Genomic DNA, 21040 nt, shown 5'->3' with positions numbered 1-21040 from the left:
ACAGAACACCTACTGAATGCTGGCAGAAGACCTCAGACCTCTCAAAAGGCAAGAAACTCCCCACATACCTGAGTAGGGCAAAAGAAAAAAGAAAAAAAACAGAGACAAAAGAATACGGACAGGACCTGCGCCAATGGGAGGGAGCTGTGAAGGAGGAAAGGTTTCCAAACACTAGGAAGGCCCTTCCTGGGCGGAGATGGTGGTGGAAGGGGGAAGCTTCAGAGCAAAAGAGGACAGCACAGCAACAGGGGTGCAGAGGGAAAAGCGGACAGATTTCCACACAGAGGACTGGTGTTGACAAGCACTCACCAGCCTGAGAGGTTGTCTGCTCACTGCCGGGACGGTTGGGGGCTGGGAGCTGAGGATCCGCCTTCGGTCGGATCCCAGGGAGAGGACTGGCATTGGCTGCATGAACACAGCCTGAAGGGACTAGTGTGCCACAGTTGACCGGGAGGGAGTTCGGGAAATTCTGGAGCTGCCGAAGAGGAAAGGGACTTTTTTCCCTCTTTTTTTCCTGGTGCGCAAGGAGAGGGGATTAAGAGAGCCTCTTAAAAGAACTCTAGAGATGGGCGTGAGCCATGGCTATCAGCACGGACCCCAGAGAAGCGGATGAAATGCTAAGGCTGCAGCTGCGGCCACCAAGAAGTCTGTGTGCAAACACAGGTCACTATCCACACCTCTCCTCCTGGGAGCCTGTGCAGCCTGCCACTGCCAGGGTCCTGTGATCCAGGGACAACTTTTCCAGGAAAACGCATGGTGCACCTCAGGCTGGTGTAACATCACACTGGCCTCTGCTGTTGCAGGCTTGCCCCGCATCTATACCACTCCCTCCCCCCCAGCCTGAGTGAGCCAGAGTCCCCCAATCAACTGCTCCTTTAACCCCACCCTGTCTGAGTGAAGAACAGACACCCTCAGGTGACCTACAGGCAGAGGCGGGGCCAAATTCAAAATTAATCCCTGGAAGCTGTGGGAACAAAGAAAAGAAAGGTGAAATTTCTCCCAGAAGCCTCAGGAGCAGTGGATTAAATCTCCACAATCAGCCTGATGAATCCTGCATCTGTGGAATACCTGAATAGACAATGAATCACCCCAAATTGACGAGGTGGACTTTGGAAGCAATGATGTATTTTTTTTCCCTTTTTCTCTTTTTGTGAGTGTGTGTGTGTATGCTTCTGTGTGTGATTTTGTCTGTATAGCTTTGCTTTTATCATTCATCCTAGCGTTCTGTCTGTCTGTTTTTGGGGTTCTTTTAATTACTTAAAATTTTTTTCTTAAAAAAATAGTTTTTATTTAATTATTTTATTTTACTTTACTTTACTTTATCTTCTTCTTCTGTTTTTTTTTTTTTTTTCTCCCTTTTATTCTGAGCCTTATGGAGAACAGGCTCTTGGTGCTCCAGCCAGGCATCAGGGCTGTGCCACTGTGATGGGAGAGCCAAGTTCAGAAGACTAGTCCACAAGAGACTCCCAGCTCCACATAATATCAAATAGCAAACATCACCCAGATATCTCAATCTCAATGCCAAAAACTAGCAAGACTCAATGAACAGCAAGCTACAGTGCAGGACACCCAATGCCAAACAACTAGCAAGACAGGAACACAACCCCGTCTATTAGCACAGAGGCTGCCTAAAATCAAAATAAGTCCACAGACACCCCAAAATACACCACTAGATGTGTACCTGCCCACCAGAAAGACAAGATCCAGGCTCATCCACCAAAACACAGGCACTAGTCCCCTCCACCAGGAAGCCTACACAACCCACTGAACCAACCTCAAACAATGGGGACAGAGACCATAAACAACAGAAACTACGAAATTGCAGCCTGCAAAAAGGAGACCCCAAACACAGTAAGTTAAGCAAAATGAGAAGACAGAGAAACACACAGCAGATGAAGGACCAAGGCAAAAACACAACAGACTAACTAATGAAGAGGAAATAGTCTACCTGAAAAAGAATTCAGAATAATGATAGTAAAGATGATACAAAATCTTGGAAATAGAATGGAGAAACTACAAGAAATGTTTAACAAGGACAAAGAAGAACTAAAGAGCAAACAAACAGTGATGAACAACACAAAAAATGAAATTAAAACTTCTCTAGAAAGAATCAATAGCAGAATAACTGAAGCAGAAGAACAGATAACTGACCTGGAAGATAAAATAGTGGAAATAACTACTGCAGAGCAGAATAAAGAGAAAAGAATGAAAAGAATAGATGACAGTCTCAGAGACCTCTGGGGCAACATTAAACACACCAACATTCGAATGACAGGGGTCCCAGAAGAAGAAAGGGAAAAGAAAGGGACTGAGAAATTATTTGAAGAGATTACAGTTGAAAACTTCCCTAATATGGGAAAGGAAATAGTTAATCAAGCCCAGGAAGCACAGAGTGTCCCATACAGGATAAATCCAAGGAGAAACATGCCACGACACATACTAATCAAACTATAAAAAATGAAATACAAAGAACAAATATTAAAAGCAGCAAGGGAAAAACAACAAATAAAACATAAGGGAATCCCCATAAGGTTAACAACTGATCTTTCAGCAGAAACTCTACAAGCCAGAAGGGAGTGTCAGGACATATTTAAAGTGATGAAGAAGAAAAACCTACAAGCAAGATTACTCTACCCAGCAAGGATCTCATTCAGATTTGATGGAGAAATTAAAACCTTTACAGACAAGCAAAAGCTAAGAGAATTCAGCACTACAAAACCAGCATTTACAACAAATGCTAAAGCAACTTCTCTAGGCAGGAAACACAAGAGAAGTAAAAGACCTACAATAATAAACCCAAAACAATTAAGAAAACGGTAATAGGAACATACATGTCGATAATTACCTTAATTGTACATGGATTAAATGCTCCAACCAAAAGATGTAGACTGGCTGAATAAATACAAAAGCAAGACCAGTATATACGCTGTCTAAAAGAAACCCACTTCAGCCCTAGGGACACATACATACTGACAATGAGGGGATGGAAAAAGATATTCCATGCAAATGGAAATCAAAAGAAAGCTGGAGTAGCAATTCTCATATCAGACAAAATAGACTTTAAAACAGAGACTATTACAAGAGTCACAGAGGACACTACATGATGATCAAGGTATCAATCCAAGAAGAAGATATAACAATTGTAAATATTTATACAGCCAACATAGGAGCAACTCAATACATAAGGAAAATACTAACAGCCATAAAAGGGGAAATCGACAGTAACACAATCATAGTAGGGGACTTTAACACCCCACTTTCACCAATGGACAGATCATCTAAAATGAAATAAATAAGGAAACACAAACTTTAAATGATACATTAAACAAGATGGACTTAATTGATATTTATAGGACCTTCCATCCAAAAACAACAGAATACACATTCTTCTCAAGTGCTCATGGAACATTCTCCAGGATAGATCATATCTTAGGTCACAAATCAAGCCTTGGTAAATTTAAGAAAATTGAAATTGTATCAAGTATCTTTTCTGACCACAACGCCATGAGACTAGATATCAATTACAGGAAAAGATCTGTAAAAAATACAAACACATGGAGGCTAAACAATACACTACTTAATAATGAAGTGATCACTGAAGAAATCAGAGAGGACATCAAAAAATACGTAGAAACAAATGACAATGAAAACACAACAACCCAAATCCTATGGGAATCAGCAAAAACAGTTCTAAGAGGGAAGTTTATAGCTATACAAGCCTACCTTAAGAAACAAGAAACATCTCAAATAAACATCCTAACCTTACACCTAAAGCAATTAGAGAAAGAAGAACAAAATAATCCCAAAGTTAGCAGAAGGAAAGAAATCATAAATATCAGATCAGAAATACATGAAAAAGAAATGAAGGAAACAACAGCAAAGATCAATAAAATTAAAGCTGGTACTTTGAGAAGATAAACAAAATTGATAAACCATTAGCCAGACTCATCAAGAAAAAAAGGGAGAAGACTCAAATCAATAGAATTAGAAATGAAAAAGGAGAAGTAACAACTGACAGTGCAGAAATACAAAGGATCATGAGAGATTACTACAAGCAACACTATGGCAATAAAATGGACAACCTGGAAGAAATGGACAAACTCTTAAAAATACACCACCTTTCAAGACTGAACCAAGAAGAAATAGAAATATGAACAGACCAATCACAAGCACTGAAATTGAAACTGTGATTAAATATCTTCCAACAAACAAAATTCTAGGACCAGATGGCTTCACAGGCGAATTCTACCAAACATTTAGAGAAGAGCTGACACGTATCCTTCTCAAACTCTTCCAAAATATAGCTGATGGAGGAGCACACTTAAACTCATTTTACAAAGCCAACATCACTCTGATACCAAAACCAGACAAACATGTCACAAAGAACATAGATGATGTTAGATGAACATAGATGCAAAAATCTTCAACAAAATACTAGCAAACAGAATCCAACAACACATTAAAAGGATCATACACCATGATCATGTGGGGTTTATCCCAGCAATGCAAGGATTCTTCAATATGTGCATATCAGTCAATGTGATACACCATACAAACAAATTGAAGGAAAACTCATATGATCATCTCAATAGATGCAGAGAAAGCTTTTGACAAAATTCAACACTGTTTTACTATAAAAACCCTCCAGGAAGTAGGCATACAGGGAACTTTCCGCAACATAATAAAGGCCATATATGACAAATCCACAGCCAACATCGTCCTCAATGGTGAAAAACTGAAATCATTTCCGCTAAGATCAGGAAAAAGAAAAGGTTGCCCACTCTCACCACTATTATTCTCAAAGATTTGGAAGTTTTAGCCACCGCAATCAGAGAAGCAAAAGAAATAAAAGGAGTCCAATTTGGAAAAGAAGTAAAGCTGTCACTGTTTGCAGATGACATAATACTATACATAGAGAATCCTAAAGATGCTACCAGAAAATTACTAGAGCTAATCAATGAATTTGCTAAAGTAGCAGGTTACAAAATTAATGCACATAAATTCCTTGCATTCTTATGCACTAATGATGAAAAATCTGAAATTGAAAAAACACTCCCATTTAACATTGCAACAAAAAGAATAAAATATCTAGGAATAAACCTACCTAAGGCGACAAAAGGCCTGTATGCAGAAAACTATAAGACACTGATGAAAGAAATTAAAGATGATACAAATAGATGGAGTGATATACCATGTTCTTGGACTGGAAGAATCAACATTGTGAAAATGACTCTACTACCCAACGCAATATACAGATTCAGTGCAATCCCTGTCAAACTACCACTGACATTTTTCACAGACTAGTACAAAAAAATTTCAAAATTTGTATGGAAACACAAAAGACACCAAATAGACAAAGCAATCTTGAGAAAGAAAACTGGAGCTGGAGGAATCAGGCTCCCTGACTTCAAGCTATACTACAAAGCTACAGCAATCAAGACAATATGGTACTCCACAAAAACAGAAATATAGATCAATGGAACAGGATAGAAAGCCCAGAGATAAACCCACACACCTATGGTCACTTTAACTTTGATAAAGGAGCAAAGAATATACAGTGGAGAAGAGGCAGCCTCTTCATTTAGTGGTGCTGGGAAAACTGGACAGCGACATGTAAAAAAAAGAAATTAGAACACTCCCTAACACTATACACAAAAATAAACTCATAATGGATTAAAGACCTAAATGTAAGGCCAGACACCATCAATCTCTTAGAGGAAAACATAGGGAGAACACTCCATGACATAAATCACAGCAACATCCTTTTTGACCCACCTCCTAGAGAAATGGAAATAAAAGCAAAAATAAACAAATGGGACCTAATGAAACTTAATAGCTTTTGCACAGTAAAGGAAACCATAAACAATACAAAAAGACAGGCCTCAGAATGAGAGAAAATATTTGCAAATGAAACAACTGACAAAGGATTAATCTTCAAAACATACAAGCAACTCATGCAGCTCAATATCAAAAACACAAGCAACCCAATCCAAAAATGGGCAGAAGTCCTAAATAGACATTTCTCCAAAGAAGATATACAGATTGCCAACAAACACATGAAAGAATGCTCAACATCATTTATCATTAGAGAAATACAAATCAAAACTGCAATGAGATATCATCTCACACCAGTCAGAATGGCCATCATCAAAAAATCTAGAAACAATAAATGCTGGAGAGAGTGCGGAGAAAGGGAACACTCTTGCACTGTTTATGGGAATGTAAATTGATACAGCCACTATGGAGAACACTATGGAGGATCCTTAAAAAACTAAAAATAGAACTACCATATGACCCAGCAATCCCACTACTGGGCATATACCCTGAGAAAACCATAATTCAGAAAGAGTCGTATACCAAAATATTCATTGCAGTTCTTTTTACAATATCCAGAACATGGAAGCAACCTAAGTGTCCATCAATAGATGAATGGATAAAGAGGATGTGTCACATATATACAATGGAATATTACTCAGCCCTAAAAAGGAAAAAAACTGAGTTATTTGTAGTGAGGTGAATGGACATAGAGACTGCCATAGAGAGTGAAATACGTCAGAAAGAGAAAAACAGACACTGTATGCTAGCACATATATATGGAATCTAAGAAAAGAAAAATAAAATGGTCAGAAGATCCTAGGGGCAATACCGGAATAAAGATGCAGACCTACTAGAGAATGGACTTGAGGATACAGGGAGGGCTTACGATAAGCTGGGACAAAGTGAGAGAGTGGCATGGACATATTTACACTACCAAACGTAAAATACATAGCTAGTGGGAAGAAGCCACATAGCACAGGGAGATCAGCTTCGTGCTTTGTGACCACCTAGAGAGGTGGAATAGGGAGGGTTGGGGGGAGGGAGATGCAAGATGGAGGAGATATGGGGACATATGCATATGTATAACTGATTCACTTTTTTATAAAGCAGAAACTAACACACCATTGTAAAGCAATTATACTCTAATAAAGATGTTAAAAAACACACACACACACATTTTGGGACGGCAAATTTTACCCCCTACATGTCTGGCACTTAAAAGTTAGTGAACAAATGAATGAATATTTGTTGATCAAGCTGAACTTAAGCTGAATGCCAGTGGTGAAATTAAAATGTAATTGACAAGTTAATTAGACATTTATCCAAAGGAAACATACAGATGGTCAAAAGGTACATGAAAAGATGCTCATCATCACTAATTATTAGAGAAATGCAGATCAAAACTAAAATGAGGTACCACCTTACACCAATCAGAATGGTCATCATTAAAAAGTCTACAAATAATAAATGCTTTAGAGGTTGTGGAGAAATGGGAACCTTCTTACACTGTTGGTAAGAATGTAAATTGGTGCAGCCACTATGGAAAACAGTATGGAGGTTCCTCAGAAAACTAAAAGTAGAGTTGCCATAAGATCCAGCAACCCCACTTTTGGGCATATGGCCAGACAAAACTGTAATTCAAAAAGATATATGCACCCCAATGTTCATACCAGCACTATAAACAATAGCCAAGACATGGAAACAACCTAAATGCCCATTGATAGATAAATGAAGAAAGAAGATGTGGTATATATACACAATGGAATATTACTCAGCCATAAAAGAGAATGAAATAATGCTATTTGCAGCAACATGGATGAACCTAGAGATTCTCATACTAAGCGAAGCAGGTCAGAAAGAAATAGACAAATACCATATGATATCACTTATATGTGGAATCTAAAATATAACACAAATGAACATATCTATGAAACAAAGACTCATAGACATAGAGAACAGACTTGCAGTTGCCACGTGGGTGGGTGAGGAAGGAAGGATTGGGAGTTTGGGATTAGCAGATTCAAATTATTATATATAAGATAGATAAACAACAAGGTCCTACTGTATAGTACAGAGAACTACATTAAATATCTTGTGATTTAACCATAATGGAAAAGAATATGAAAAAGTATATATATATATGTATAACTGACTTTGCTGTACAGCAGAAATTAACACATTGTAAATCAAGTACACTTCAGTAAAATTTTTAAAAATGTAATTGAATACTCATGTTGGAATTACATAGAACACATACAGTTTCACTATGCTGTTCAAGTAACTTTGTTAAAAAAAAATAGTGACCCAAATAGTCATTTGAGATTTGTGTTTGTGTGTTTGGGCATGTTTAATTATCTTTTTGTACCCATTGCTCTCTGTTTTTTTGTTGATGTTTTTATTGAATTCTCTGTTGACTTGAATAAATTGAACAGATGGAATTGGTCAACAAATTCAGGCCTGTCAGTTGTATATATTATGTCATTGTTTTCCTATATAATGTAAAATAGGAACTTCACCTTTTAAGACCTAAGGATAACATAAACAGAATGAATTAATTTATATTTGCAGAGTACAGTGAGTTATGCATAAATATATGTTTTATTTAAATATAGAAAACATATAATAAAAGCCCACTGTGCTGAGAATACAACATTATAAAAGACAGACAGGATTACTTTAGAAGAAGAAAAACAAGAAAACCATACTTAAAATAATAAGAAATTAACACAATATTCTTGGAAATAAACAGTTTATGAATTGCAATCTTTCCTATGTTTGACCTATCGCTTACATGGTATTCTAAATCTCTGGTGATTTTAATGAAATGGAATTAGGGGTTTTGCATCAAGTGTTAAAATACAAATTTAGGGATTGCAGCATTTACATTGTTTTTGCATAATCTTATTAATTGGTGAATACAAATTTAGTAACTCCCATGGTTTGGATGCTACCAGTTCCTCTTCAGCTATATCATTTCATCATATAATGCAGAAAGAGAAATATTTGTTTGAGGTAAGAATATCTCACTTCTGATCACAAACCAAGCTTCTTATCACCTCTGTCTTCCTTCATAATTTGTTTTTTTTTTTGAACAAATGATTTTTCTGATCTAAGAATTTATATAGTATTGATGTGATGCTCTGTCTTTTCTCAATTCTATACATTATTTTCATCACTTTTTAAAATAAACTTATTTTATTTATTTATTTATTTTTGTCTGAGTTGGGTCTTTATTGCTGCTCGTAGGCTTTCTCTAGTTGCGGCGAGTGGGGGCTACTCTTCATTGTGGTGTGCAGGCTTCTCATTGCAGTGGTTTCTCTTGTTGCAGAGTATGGGCTCTAGGTGTACAGGCTTCAGTAGTTGTGACATGCAGGCTCAGTAGTTGTGGCTCACGGGCTTTAGAGCTCAGGCTCAGTAGTTGTGGCCCATGGGATTAGTTGCTCTGTGGCATGTGGGATCTTCACAGACCAGGGATTGAACCCGTGTCCGCTGCATTGGCAGGCAGATTCTTAACCACTGCACCATCAGGGAGTCCAATTTTTATCACATTTAACACTTAAAATAGAAATGAGAAATGAGAACATTTTTTAAAATACATTCATTCATTTTTGGCTGCATTGGGTCTTCGTTGCTGTGCGTGGGCTTTTCTCTAGTTGTGGTGAGTGGAGACTACTCTTCGTTGCAGCACATGGGCTTCTCATTGCGGTGGCTTCTCTTGTTGTGCAGCACGGGCTCTAGAGCACAGGCTCAGTAGTTGTGGCACACATGCTTATTTGCTCTGTGGCAGGTGGGATCTTCCCAGATGAGGGCTCAAACCCGTGTCTTCTTCATTGGCAGGTGGATTCTTAACCACTGTGCCACTAGGAAAACCCTAAGTGAGAACATTTTTAAAGACAATATTATGAGCCTTTTTGTGATTGCTATATCTTTTATGACTTGAATTTTTTTTCTCCTTTCCAATTCCTCCCACATAGAACCACCCTAATTGTTGATTTAATGCACTATCTTTATTACATCATGGTTTTGCTCATCACATTGCTCCCAAATGCTGCTGTGTGCTGTCCAGATGATCCAAAATCTGCCCCATCCTACCTACCCAGCTGTATTGACCACATTTCCCCAGGATCCACTTTTCACTACAATTAGCCACATGCCTGCAGTGTTTTTTATTTATTGTTCATTGCACAGTCTGTGTTCCTTGACATCCTCGGTTAAGTGAACATGATTACTGCTTGGAGCAGTATCTCCAAATTCAAGCTAAACTTCAAGGTTAAGTATTAGATACCAAGACCTTCACAAAACTTATTTAATGACTGAGTTAGCCAAAGACTTCACTCTTTTCTACATATTTACAAATATAAATGTCACCATACATTATACCATATGGGTCTTCTTGTTTCATGTGTGAATCTGGTTATCAAATTTTTGAGAGAAATAAAGGTCACATTTTATACTTTTAAAATGTTTCTCACAGTGCCAAGTGTAATATGAAGTAAAAATAAGAAAAAGTAGAATTATAAAGTTCCTTACAGATCCAGCTTGCCTGGTTTTGAGCATTCTGAGCATCAGTATTTCAACTCAAAATCTGTTAATGTGTGGCCAATTCATTCTGGTTGAAAAGTTAACTCAGATATATATCATACCTTATTTTTTTTAAAGAAATTTCATACATAGTATCCCATTTTAACAATTGAGCATATTAAGCAGACACATCATTAATAAAAATGATTACTGTTTTTCTGTAAAACTTCAAGAAAAATTACAGGAGAAAATACTCGTGAACTTGGGATAGGCAAAGATTTCTTGGGGCCCAAAAAGCATGAACCATAAATGAAAAATTGACAAATGGGCCTCTATCAAAATTTAAAACTTTTATTCTTCAAAAGACATCGTTAAGAAAATGAAAAGATGATCTTTAAATAGAGAGTGTATTCACAATGCATATACCTGACAAATGACTTGTAGCCAGAATATATAAAGAACTCTTACAGCTCATTAAAAAGACAACCCAGTTAAAAATCTAGGCACAAGAAAGTAATGAATGGACAGTGCAGCACAAGTAAAGGGATTCAACATCATTAGACATCAGAAAAATGCAAACCAAAACAATGAGATAGCATTGTATATTTATCAGAATAGCTAAAATTATTAAAAGAACAAGTGTTAGAATGGAACTGCTGGTAGGAAAGTAAAACAATAAAACCATTTAAACTGTTTGGCAGTGTGCTATAAAGTTAAACATATTACCATAACATGCAACAATTTTACTACTAAATATTTACCTAAGAGAAATTAAAACATATGTTTACACACATACTTGTACATGAATATCCATAGCAGCTTTATTCATAATAGCCTCAAGCTGGAAGCAACTTAAATGTTCATCAACTAGTGAATGGATGAGGACATTGTGGCATATCCATGTAATAATATACTACTCAGCACTTAAAGGGAACAAAGTACTGATACATATAATAACATGAATGAGTCCCAAAAACATTATGCTGAGTTCAATAAGCCAGATACAAAAGAATACAAACTCTATGATTCCATTTACTACCCACGATTATTATACCAGAAATGTTGCTTAAAAAAAAGAAGAAAAAAAAACAAACAGATTTAATCTATAGTGACAATAAGCAGACAAGTTGTTGTCTGCAGCTGAAGGTGGAATGTGATTGACCTGGATGGGGCTCAAGGGAACCTTTTGGTTTGATCAATGTGTTCTATATCTCGACTATGGTGGTGATTATATGGATATATGTATATGTTTGTAAAATTCATTGAAATGTACATATTTTACCTCAATAATGTTGTTTTGAAAAAAAATGATTACTGTTTTTCATAAAAACTCATAAAATATCAAAATAACATAACTAATATATTACTTTAATAATATGTACTCTAGAATAAATACAAATTTCATATTAATATTTATATTATATTTTATTAACTATAATAAACCATGATAATGATTACTTATTATAAATGAGTACATATTGAATGCTTGCTTTGCGTGAGAAGATTCAAAAGTTTACAGACTTCATTTTTGAGACATAGTCTACTATGTGTCTACTTCATGTGGTCCTCACTAAGGGATTCAAACCAAGGGAAGCTCCTTATCTGTACATTTATGATTCTCAAGGAAGGAAAATAGGAATATGAAGACTTGTATCCTAGTGCTTAAAACTTCTACTCACAACTTATTGACCAAAGCACATGACATGACCACACCTCACTTTAAATGTGGCCAGGATACACAATTCTACTATGTCCTGGAAAAGAGAAAGTCAGAAATGATGAACAACACTAACATTTATACCAAGAGGCCTAAGTAGCTCCTATCACATGTAACACACTACTATGCATGTTTCTAGGTCTCTGAATTTTCTTCTGCTTGCAAATATCTTATTTATTTATTTCCAGGCCCAGGACTTCCATATTTATGTAGAATGTTCAATATTTTTTACCCAAGTGACTCATATTTGCTTTATTTACCTTATGCTTGCTTGACATAAAATCTGGGTCTTTGCATTCTTGGATAATTAATTTTTTGTAACATTTGTTGACTTTTTCCCCTCATCACTGTATATATGTTCACTTGATATTTTGTGCCTTTTATTCAGTGATCATATATCCAAAATTCTAGCACCTTGCCATGTGTTTCAGATGAATCATTCAATTCTAATTACATTGTTCAACTAAAGCATGACAATTTGTGGATTTTTAGGTAGCATTTATTTTTAACTATTGGCTATTTATAATTTTACCTACATTTAAATTTATCTCTTTTAAATATTAAATTAAAATATTAAATATTAAAAATATTCAGACCCTATTATTGAGGAAGTTAAACACAAAGTTGAATCATTTTATTGTATATAAGTTTTTGAACTCCTGCTAGATCTTTACAGCCTGGGTGATATTCCCAGTTCAACAACACATTGTCCTTTCTGGTCTCTGGCATTTGTAGTATCCTTTAACCTTAGTCCACCTCTTTGTTTTTTGTCTGTGGCCCTGCTTAACAATTCCTACTTTACATGTCCTTGCTCATATATGTCTCCTACAAATATGCCTTCAATGTGAACTGTTTCAGAACTTTCAAAATTGTTATTTGTGATATGGTCATATCATTTAATGGTCAGTGGGAAACCATAGATAATGCTAGAATTGCTCTTGAATCAAGAGCAAAATCTATTTTGTCTATAGCTGAATGACAGATGACACCGAAGGAACTGATAAGCAATAAAATAAAATCTGATAAATGGAAGAGTGTTTTGAGGTCATCTACTTTAATTTCCAAGTCAAAGTCTGAAATTTTAAGCATGTTCACGAAGTTGAAGGGAATGAATCTGGCATTCCCAACTGGGAGAATGGCACGAACTAAAGCAAAGCCAGAGAAAACTGTAAAACCTCTTTTGAGAGATTGAAACCCAGCAGGATCCTGTAGAGCCCTCCCAGGTACAAAATCCCCTCTATGTCCCACATTTCTTTTTTGTAAAGAAAAGCTTTAGTCTCCTAGGCCTTACCAGAGCCCCAAAGAACAGATTCAAGCAGTTGCTAGCGAGAGTAGAAGGGAATGCAGAAACAAAGGAAAAGCAGTCAAGGAACAATAGTTCAGCTATAAAACAAAGTCCTAGTTCCTCTTCAAGGGATATACATAAAAATCTGATGGATATCTTTGAGATGTTCTACAGAAACTAAGACCTGACCAGGCTGACCACAAGCATGTAGACCCCAGACTGGTTGAAACCAGAAGGTTGATGATTAAGATTCCTGAAACTTCACCCCATTACCTCCCCACCAACCAAGTCATACCCCTGCAACTCTCACCTCAAATGTTGCCTTTAAAAATCCTTCCCTGACAGCCATTGGGAAATTCTGGTCTTTTGAGAATGAGCCACTCATAGTCCTTGCTGGGCCCTGCAATAAATGTTCTACTTTCCTTCACCACAACCTGATGTCAATATATTGGCTTTGCAGGCAAGTGACCCAAGTTCTGCTCAATAACAAGATAACAATTGGAAAGTTTCACATAGTATGATAATCTCTGGGCTATTCATGTTGCTGCAAATGACATTATTTCATTTTTTTTTTTTATGGCTAAGTAGTATTCTATTGTGTATATAGACCACATTGTCCTTACCCATTCATCTGTTGATGGACAATTAGGTTAGTAAGGTTGCTTCCATGTCTTGGCTATTATAAATAGTGTTGTGATGAACATTGAGGTGCATGTATCTTTTTGAATTATAGTTTTCTCTGGACATACACCCAGGAGTGGAATTGCTGGAACATATAGTAACTTTATTTTTAGATTTTTAAGGAGCCTCCATATTGTTTTCCATAGTGGTTGTACCAATTTACATTCCTATCAACAGGGAAGGAAGATTCCCTTTTCTCCACACCCTCTCCAATATTTATTATTTGTAATAATTGTTGTGGGTTTTTATAAATACTCCTGACTCCAAAACACCTTAAATATTATCCTGCAAATTTTTAATTCTTTAGGGTTTTCTATATACAGTATCATGTCTTCTGCATATAATGATAATTTTACCTCTTCCCTTCCAATTTAGATATTTTTTATTTCTTTTTCTTGTTTGATTGCTGTGGCTATGACATACAATACTATGTTGAATAGATGTTGTGAGAGTGGGAATCCTTGTCTTCTTCCAGATTTTAGTGGGAATGCTTTATTTTGGCTGTGGATTTGCCATAAAAAGCTTTTATTGTACTGAGATATGTTCCCTCTCTACCCACTTTTGTAAGAGTTTTTATCATGAATGGATATTGAAATTTATCAAATGCTTTTTCTTCATCTATTGAGATGATCATGTGGTTTTTGTCCTGTCTTTTGCTTATGTGGCATATCACATTGATTGTTTTGCGTATGTTGAACCATCCTTGTGACCCTGGTATGAATCTAACTTAATCATGATATATGATATTTTTTGCATGCTTTTGGGTTTAGTTTGCTAATATCTTGTTGAGAATTTTTGCTTCTATTTTTATCAAATATATTGGCCTGTAATTTTCTTTTTTTGGTAGTGTCTTTGTCTGGTTTTGGTATAGGGATAATGGTGACTTCATAAAATGATTATGGAAGTGTTCCCTTCTCTTCAATCTTTTGTAAGAGTTTGAGAAGAATTGGTATACATTCTTCTTTGTATGATTGGTAGAATTCCCCAGTGAATCCATGTGGTTCTGAACTTTCGTTTTCAGGGAATTATGTTTATTACAGATTCTATTGCACGTCTAGTGATTGGTCTATTCAAACTATCTATTTCTTCTTGATTCAGTGTTTGTGGACTGTATGTTTGTAGAAACGTCCATTTTTTGTAGGTTGTCCAATTTGTTGGCATATAATTGTTCGTAGTATTCTCTCTTTCTCTCTCTCTCTGTATTTTGTTGTTGTTGTTTGTTTGTTTTGTATTTCTGCAGTCTCAGTTGTCATTTCTCCTCTTTCATTTCATATTATGTTTATTTTAGTCCTCTCTTTTCTTCTTGATGAGCCTCGCCTGAGGTTTGTTGTCTTTGTTTACCTTTTCAAAAAAAATGGCTTTTGTTTTATTTATTTTTTCTATTTAAAAAAAAATCTTTATTTTACTTATCTCCTCTCTGATATTTAATGATTTCTTCCTTCTGCTGACTTTAGTTTTTGTTTGTGCTTCTTTTTCTAATTCTTTTAGTTGGTAGGTTAGGTTGTTTATTTGAGGAAGGCCTGTATCACTATGAACTTCCCTCTTAGGACTGCTTTTGATGCATCCCATAGATTTTTTTCTGGTTCTATGTTCATTGTCATTTCTCTCAAGGTATTTTTTAATTTCTTCTTTTCTTTCATCATTGACCCATTTTTTTTTTAGTATCATGTTGTTTAGTCTCCATGCAATCAAGTTTTTCTCATTTCTTTTTCTGCTGGTGATTTCTAGTTTCCTGCATTGCAGTCAGAAAAAAGCACAGTAAATAAGAGTGATTGTGATGCAGATTTAAGCCATTGTTTTCCCCATTGATAAGAGTTTCTAGAAATTTGGTCTCCCTCTCTTTTCAGGCACAGAGAGGGAAACACCCTTACAAATGTGTTTCTCACAAAAGGATAATTTTCACTTGTTTTTCAGAGCCCTTCCCATCTCTGCTGTTTCTCTGAAAATAACCAGTTTAAAAGAATCAATACTCCAGAGAAATATTTTGGGGTGGCAAATTCTTCTTCCTTATAGTGTCATTAAGAGAAAATAATACAGGTATTTAGGATATTTGAATTAAAGTAATTTAAGTCTATCTCTAGTTATAGAATTTTGGTCAAGTATCTTAATTTTGTCCTTACATTTTCATTTCAATAAATAATTTAGCCCAGATTTTCTCTAAATTTCCTTCCAGTGCTAAAACATTGATTCAAACTTGATTTTTTTCAAAACATAACATAAGCACAATTTTTATTTAATTTAATATTTTTGTTATCTTTTTATCACTAGTCGTATAATGTAATAAGTATATATGACCTTTACTCTCTGTTTTGCCTATTGTATCTCAATAGTATTGTAAAATCCTTAAAAACAAGGTGAAATCTAATACAAATTTCCCCCAATGTAAACATATTCTAAAGAAAGCTTTTTCTCATTGCAATGATATTGATATAGAGCTTGGGAAAGCCAGATCTTTACTGTAAACTTTGAGAGGCTAGAATTTCTGGCAGTATCATTGTCACTTTAAATTTAGTAACTGGTACTGATAGAGAACTAATCTAAATAGAACAATAGGATTATATTTTGATTATTGCTAGAATTGTTCATTGTTATTTATTGAGTCCAGTGTTTCGTGAATTTTCACACCCAGGGATGATTTATATGAATAAATTACATGTCCTAACATTCCTGCAGGTATTTACAAAGTAACACAAAAGTAGTTTCAAGAGGGAGTGCAACTAAACACAGAAGACCTAATATTCAGTTTAATCGAACTTTTAGTTGGTAGCCTCCTTTTCATGTAACTCACCAAGTAAAATGATACTAAATTATCTTTTTTCTTTTTAAGCCATCTTTTAAATTCAAATCATGTGTACTTAAGTTTATTTAAACAAAGATGTTTTTATCATGGCATCTATACTGAAATAAGATATAGAACTATCCTTTCTCTTTAGAGAGAAAATAATTAGCTCTTTTCTTTAGCAATAGTATGGGACAGGGGGCTGGTGTGGTAAATTTTCACACAAGATTATGACTTTCATGTCCTTTATGTGTGTTCTTTACATGAGTTTATAAATTCCCTTTTCTATAAAGTACATCATTTTCCAGATTTTCTTGATGTATTTTAGCAGAATGTGTACCTCAAAATGTGCTAAATAACCAGCATGTGTGATACAGAAGTTTGTGTTAATATTTTACTAATTTCCAGGAGTAACTCCTCCATTTTTCCTAGCTATTTTGGGAGAGAAATACATTCTGCCAGCCCTGCTAAGGATTCTGAGACTTTCTCAGACCTTCTATATACACCTACTTCACACTTATTTCTCCCTCTTGTGACAGAATTCTTAAACTTGTATACTTTCTTTCTATCCTGCAATATACCATGATCAAGTGCTAACAGCTTCCCTTTTGCTTTCCCAATGTCAGTGTTAAGGCTCCAATTGGTGATCTTACCCTCACCTGCAGATTTGATCCCCATTCTGTTTGTGTTCACTTGCCATCTGCCAAAGCTTTCTCTCACAGCTGATGGAAGAAATTCTTACACATATTGAGGTATGCAGAGGTCATTCTGGTTTATACATGATTTGGCTTGAACTAGAACAGCCTGTCTTGTGGCCTATCAAACATACATTGTACATATGATTTAACCATTAAAGAAAAGAATGCATTTAAAAATAAAAATGGAGTAACTGCTGTTCAGGCATTCAAAATGGAGCCTGATGGCCATTATGAATACTTCAGACATGTTCCTGCATTACTGAGAACTTGAATTTTCTGACCTGAGTCAAACTCATGGACACCACCAGCCATTCTCAAAACAGTATCTGCTAGTAGCTATAAGTCTGGATAACTGTAGGGAAAATTTCAAGAAATAGAAAGATAACTTAATTAGCTTCAGCATTATAAACTTCACTTCTGCTATATTATTGATAAGTAAATACATTGAATAATTATAATAAATGCCAATTTTACAGGTAGATAATTTGTTTCTGTGAATAAAAATGTATAGATGTTAGTGAATTCAAAATGTAAAAAGTTATTTCCGTTCATCTTCCTAATTAACAAATGTAACTTTAGTTCCTTTCTTTGGAAGATGGGGAAAATTTGGTACAATAAGTTTAATTTACCAAAAGAAGCAGATAATGATTGAATAAAGAATAGGTTGAGTGAATTCCATGATGGTCCAGTTGTTAGGACTCCATGCTTCCACTACAGGGGTACGGGTTTGATCTCTGGTCAGGGAACTAAGATCCTGCATGCCACATGGCATGACCAAAAAAAAATTAGGTTGAGATGATGAAGTCATTGGAATTTACTTTTGATAAGAAGAACAGTTAACGTTTATCAAGTACTAAATAGATGCCTAGAGTAGACATTAACAAATATTTAATTAAAAATATAACAGTGAGTGAAGGGATTCATGGCATTATCTCCATTTTACAGTCATGAAAACTAAGACTTAGCAAGATTAAGAATCTTGCTCAAGGTCACAGTGCTGGTGGTGACAGAGCCATGATTCTCTGACAGCACCAAAACCCATGGTATACTGCCACTTGAAGAGCTTAAACTGAAATATGTTACAGGCTTGTTTTGTTTTGTTTCATAAATCGATAGGGCATAAAATTTCAAATTACCTGACAGCGACATGGTTTTGGGATTCTAGTACACACATAAAGAGTAAATGAAAGAGAATATAAACATCTGTGTAGTCAGCAATATCAGTCGATTAGGAGAATCAATCCTGACCATGAATAAAGTAAAAGAAGATCCCTATATGTAGTTTAAAGAGTCACTTTACGATAAAACATATCTTAAATCCCAGGAAGGATTTACAAAATAGCTAATGCCTCCATAATTTTATGCTTAACTCTTTTTAGCAGTGTTTCTCATTTTTATCTTGTCAGTATGCAAATAGGAAATGATATTAGACTTTGTTACTTAAAGTAGTGCATACTTTGATAAATATTTTTGGAAACGTGATGCCCAAAACTGAATACAAGTCTTCAAATGTTATTTGACATACACCAAGAACAATACAATTGCTGACTTTCTTATTTTTAGTATTTTTATATTTATTCAGCCTAAAATTGCATTCACTTTTTGTAACTGCATCACACCACTGTGTCTTTAATCATATTAAGCATGTTATCTAATAAATTGCTTTTTCTTCTGCATGAACTAGTTTTTAAATAAGATCTCAAGCATCTCTGTATTTTTTATGATTTTTTGAACCAAAACATTTGGGTATTATCTTCATTATAATCCCAATTAAAATTCACACTTTCAGTTTTAACTCTATTTTCATGTCTTTCCAATTGACTGATATCCCATATTTTCTGCATCTGAGCTTTGCAATTTTTGTCTCTTGCACTATTTACATGCCTGCTTTATAAGTCATCTTTATGAGCCAAATAAAAATTAATTAATTAATTAATAATACTATAGACAGGGCTGCAGTCAAAGCCCTGTAGCTCTTGGCATTTGATGTCCAAAGTGACGTCGAGCAGAGGCCCAATGTCACATACTGTGAGTACATTGATCAACAAACTTCAACTGTTTCTAATAGCACTAGCATCAAGTTAATATTTTGCATATTGTAAAATAGACTGTCATGAGAAATACTTTCAAATAGCTGTTTAAATCAAGCTTCTTCTTTCTGCAGCTTAGGCGCTGAGCACAAGAAAGAGATAAAAATGACAGCCATCAGAAACTGGTGCTCTTAAAACCTATGGGAGAAGATGAAATTGTCAAGGGAATGCATGCAAAATTAATGGAATGGAGTAGAGAATATGATTGTGAATTCATCAAAAAAATAGAAGTCATTCAGAGGAAAAGGGTCCAATATAGGAAACTAAGAGGAAAAGATTAGAGAGGTTAAAGAATAAGGGAGAGTACAGTGTCCTGAAAACAAAAAGAGGGACACTTACCTTCAGGGTGCTTCAGCTCTAAAGTTTACCTCCCCATACAATTTAGGCAGGTTAAAGTCAATGTGCATAATTGTTTAAATACAAACCCTTATGTAAAGCAAAAATCAAGATCCTAAGGATAGCAACTAGCAGCAGAAAAATAATCCTATGTAAAGAATTAAAGTTACTAATAAAAGTTAGCTTAAAAATAGAACTAAGAGCTTAAGGGAAATGTGCTATCTTCAGATTCCTATAGGACCAAATTGTTTGTAGCTCCAGAGAACCATACTAAAATTATATGGTATTTGTTGTACCGTAAATGAGATGACCAATTTACAAAAGAGTAACTGGAAATGCTACTTTTACCTGAGTGTCATTTATTCCTCTATTCTTTTGATTAACCAATGTTTGTTGAGCCACACCATGTGTTAGACATTTTTTAAAGTGCCAAGGATATAGTGGTGACTGAGACAGACACATTCCTAACTTCATGGAATCTATAGGCTAAATGAAGAGGGTAGATATAAAACTTATATACAAATAACTATTTAAATTTCAATTATGATAATCTTAATGAAAGACAAATACAAGATCTATAATAACACGTAGTAGGAGAATTAGGCTCATTTGGAAGGCTCTCTATGTGGACGTGATGTTCTAGCTGAGAAGACTGCCAAATGAAGAGATAAAGGAAACACCTGAGCAGGAGACAAACACAAAATTTGCTCACTGCAAATAAAAAAAAAAACTAAAATAAAATCAATATGGATGGAGAAAGATATTCTTTAGATTCATGGGGAAATGCATTCTTTACATGGATCAAGAAAATTAAGCAGGACCCAGACTGTGCAGGGTTCTGTGAGGTTTTAGTCTTCATTTTTATTTTTAAAACATAATCATTGAATTTTCTAAAAAAGTGACATGGATTAAAGAGATCACTTCAGCTGCTGAGAGGAAAATAGATTCATGGGACTGAGAGAGAATAAGAAAGTAACAATTAGGAAGTTATTGCAATAGTTTAATCAGGAAATAGTGGTAGCTTGGGCTACAGTAGTAATAAAATAAAAATGAAGAAGTGAATTCAAAATATTTTAGACATTTATTTTGGTGTGCAAATGGATATGAAAAATGAGT

General features: G+C 35.2%; 1 pseudogene across 1 annotated transcript in view; it reads right to left on the bottom strand.

The window, feature by feature from the left end:
• Window positions 1-21040, bottom strand: part of LOC309830530 (YEATS domain-containing protein 4-like) — a 149926-nt pseudogene that overhangs the window by 21908 nt on the left and 106978 nt on the right. The window lies entirely within an intron of this gene.

This window comes from Grampus griseus, assembly GCF_964374135.1.
Source record: "Grampus griseus genome assembly, chromosome: 12".
Classification (NCBI taxonomy): domain Eukaryota; kingdom Metazoa; phylum Chordata; class Mammalia; order Artiodactyla; family Delphinidae; genus Grampus; species Grampus griseus.
Note: the sequence above shows the minus strand (reverse complement) of the source record. Positions and strands in the feature narration are given on the sequence as shown.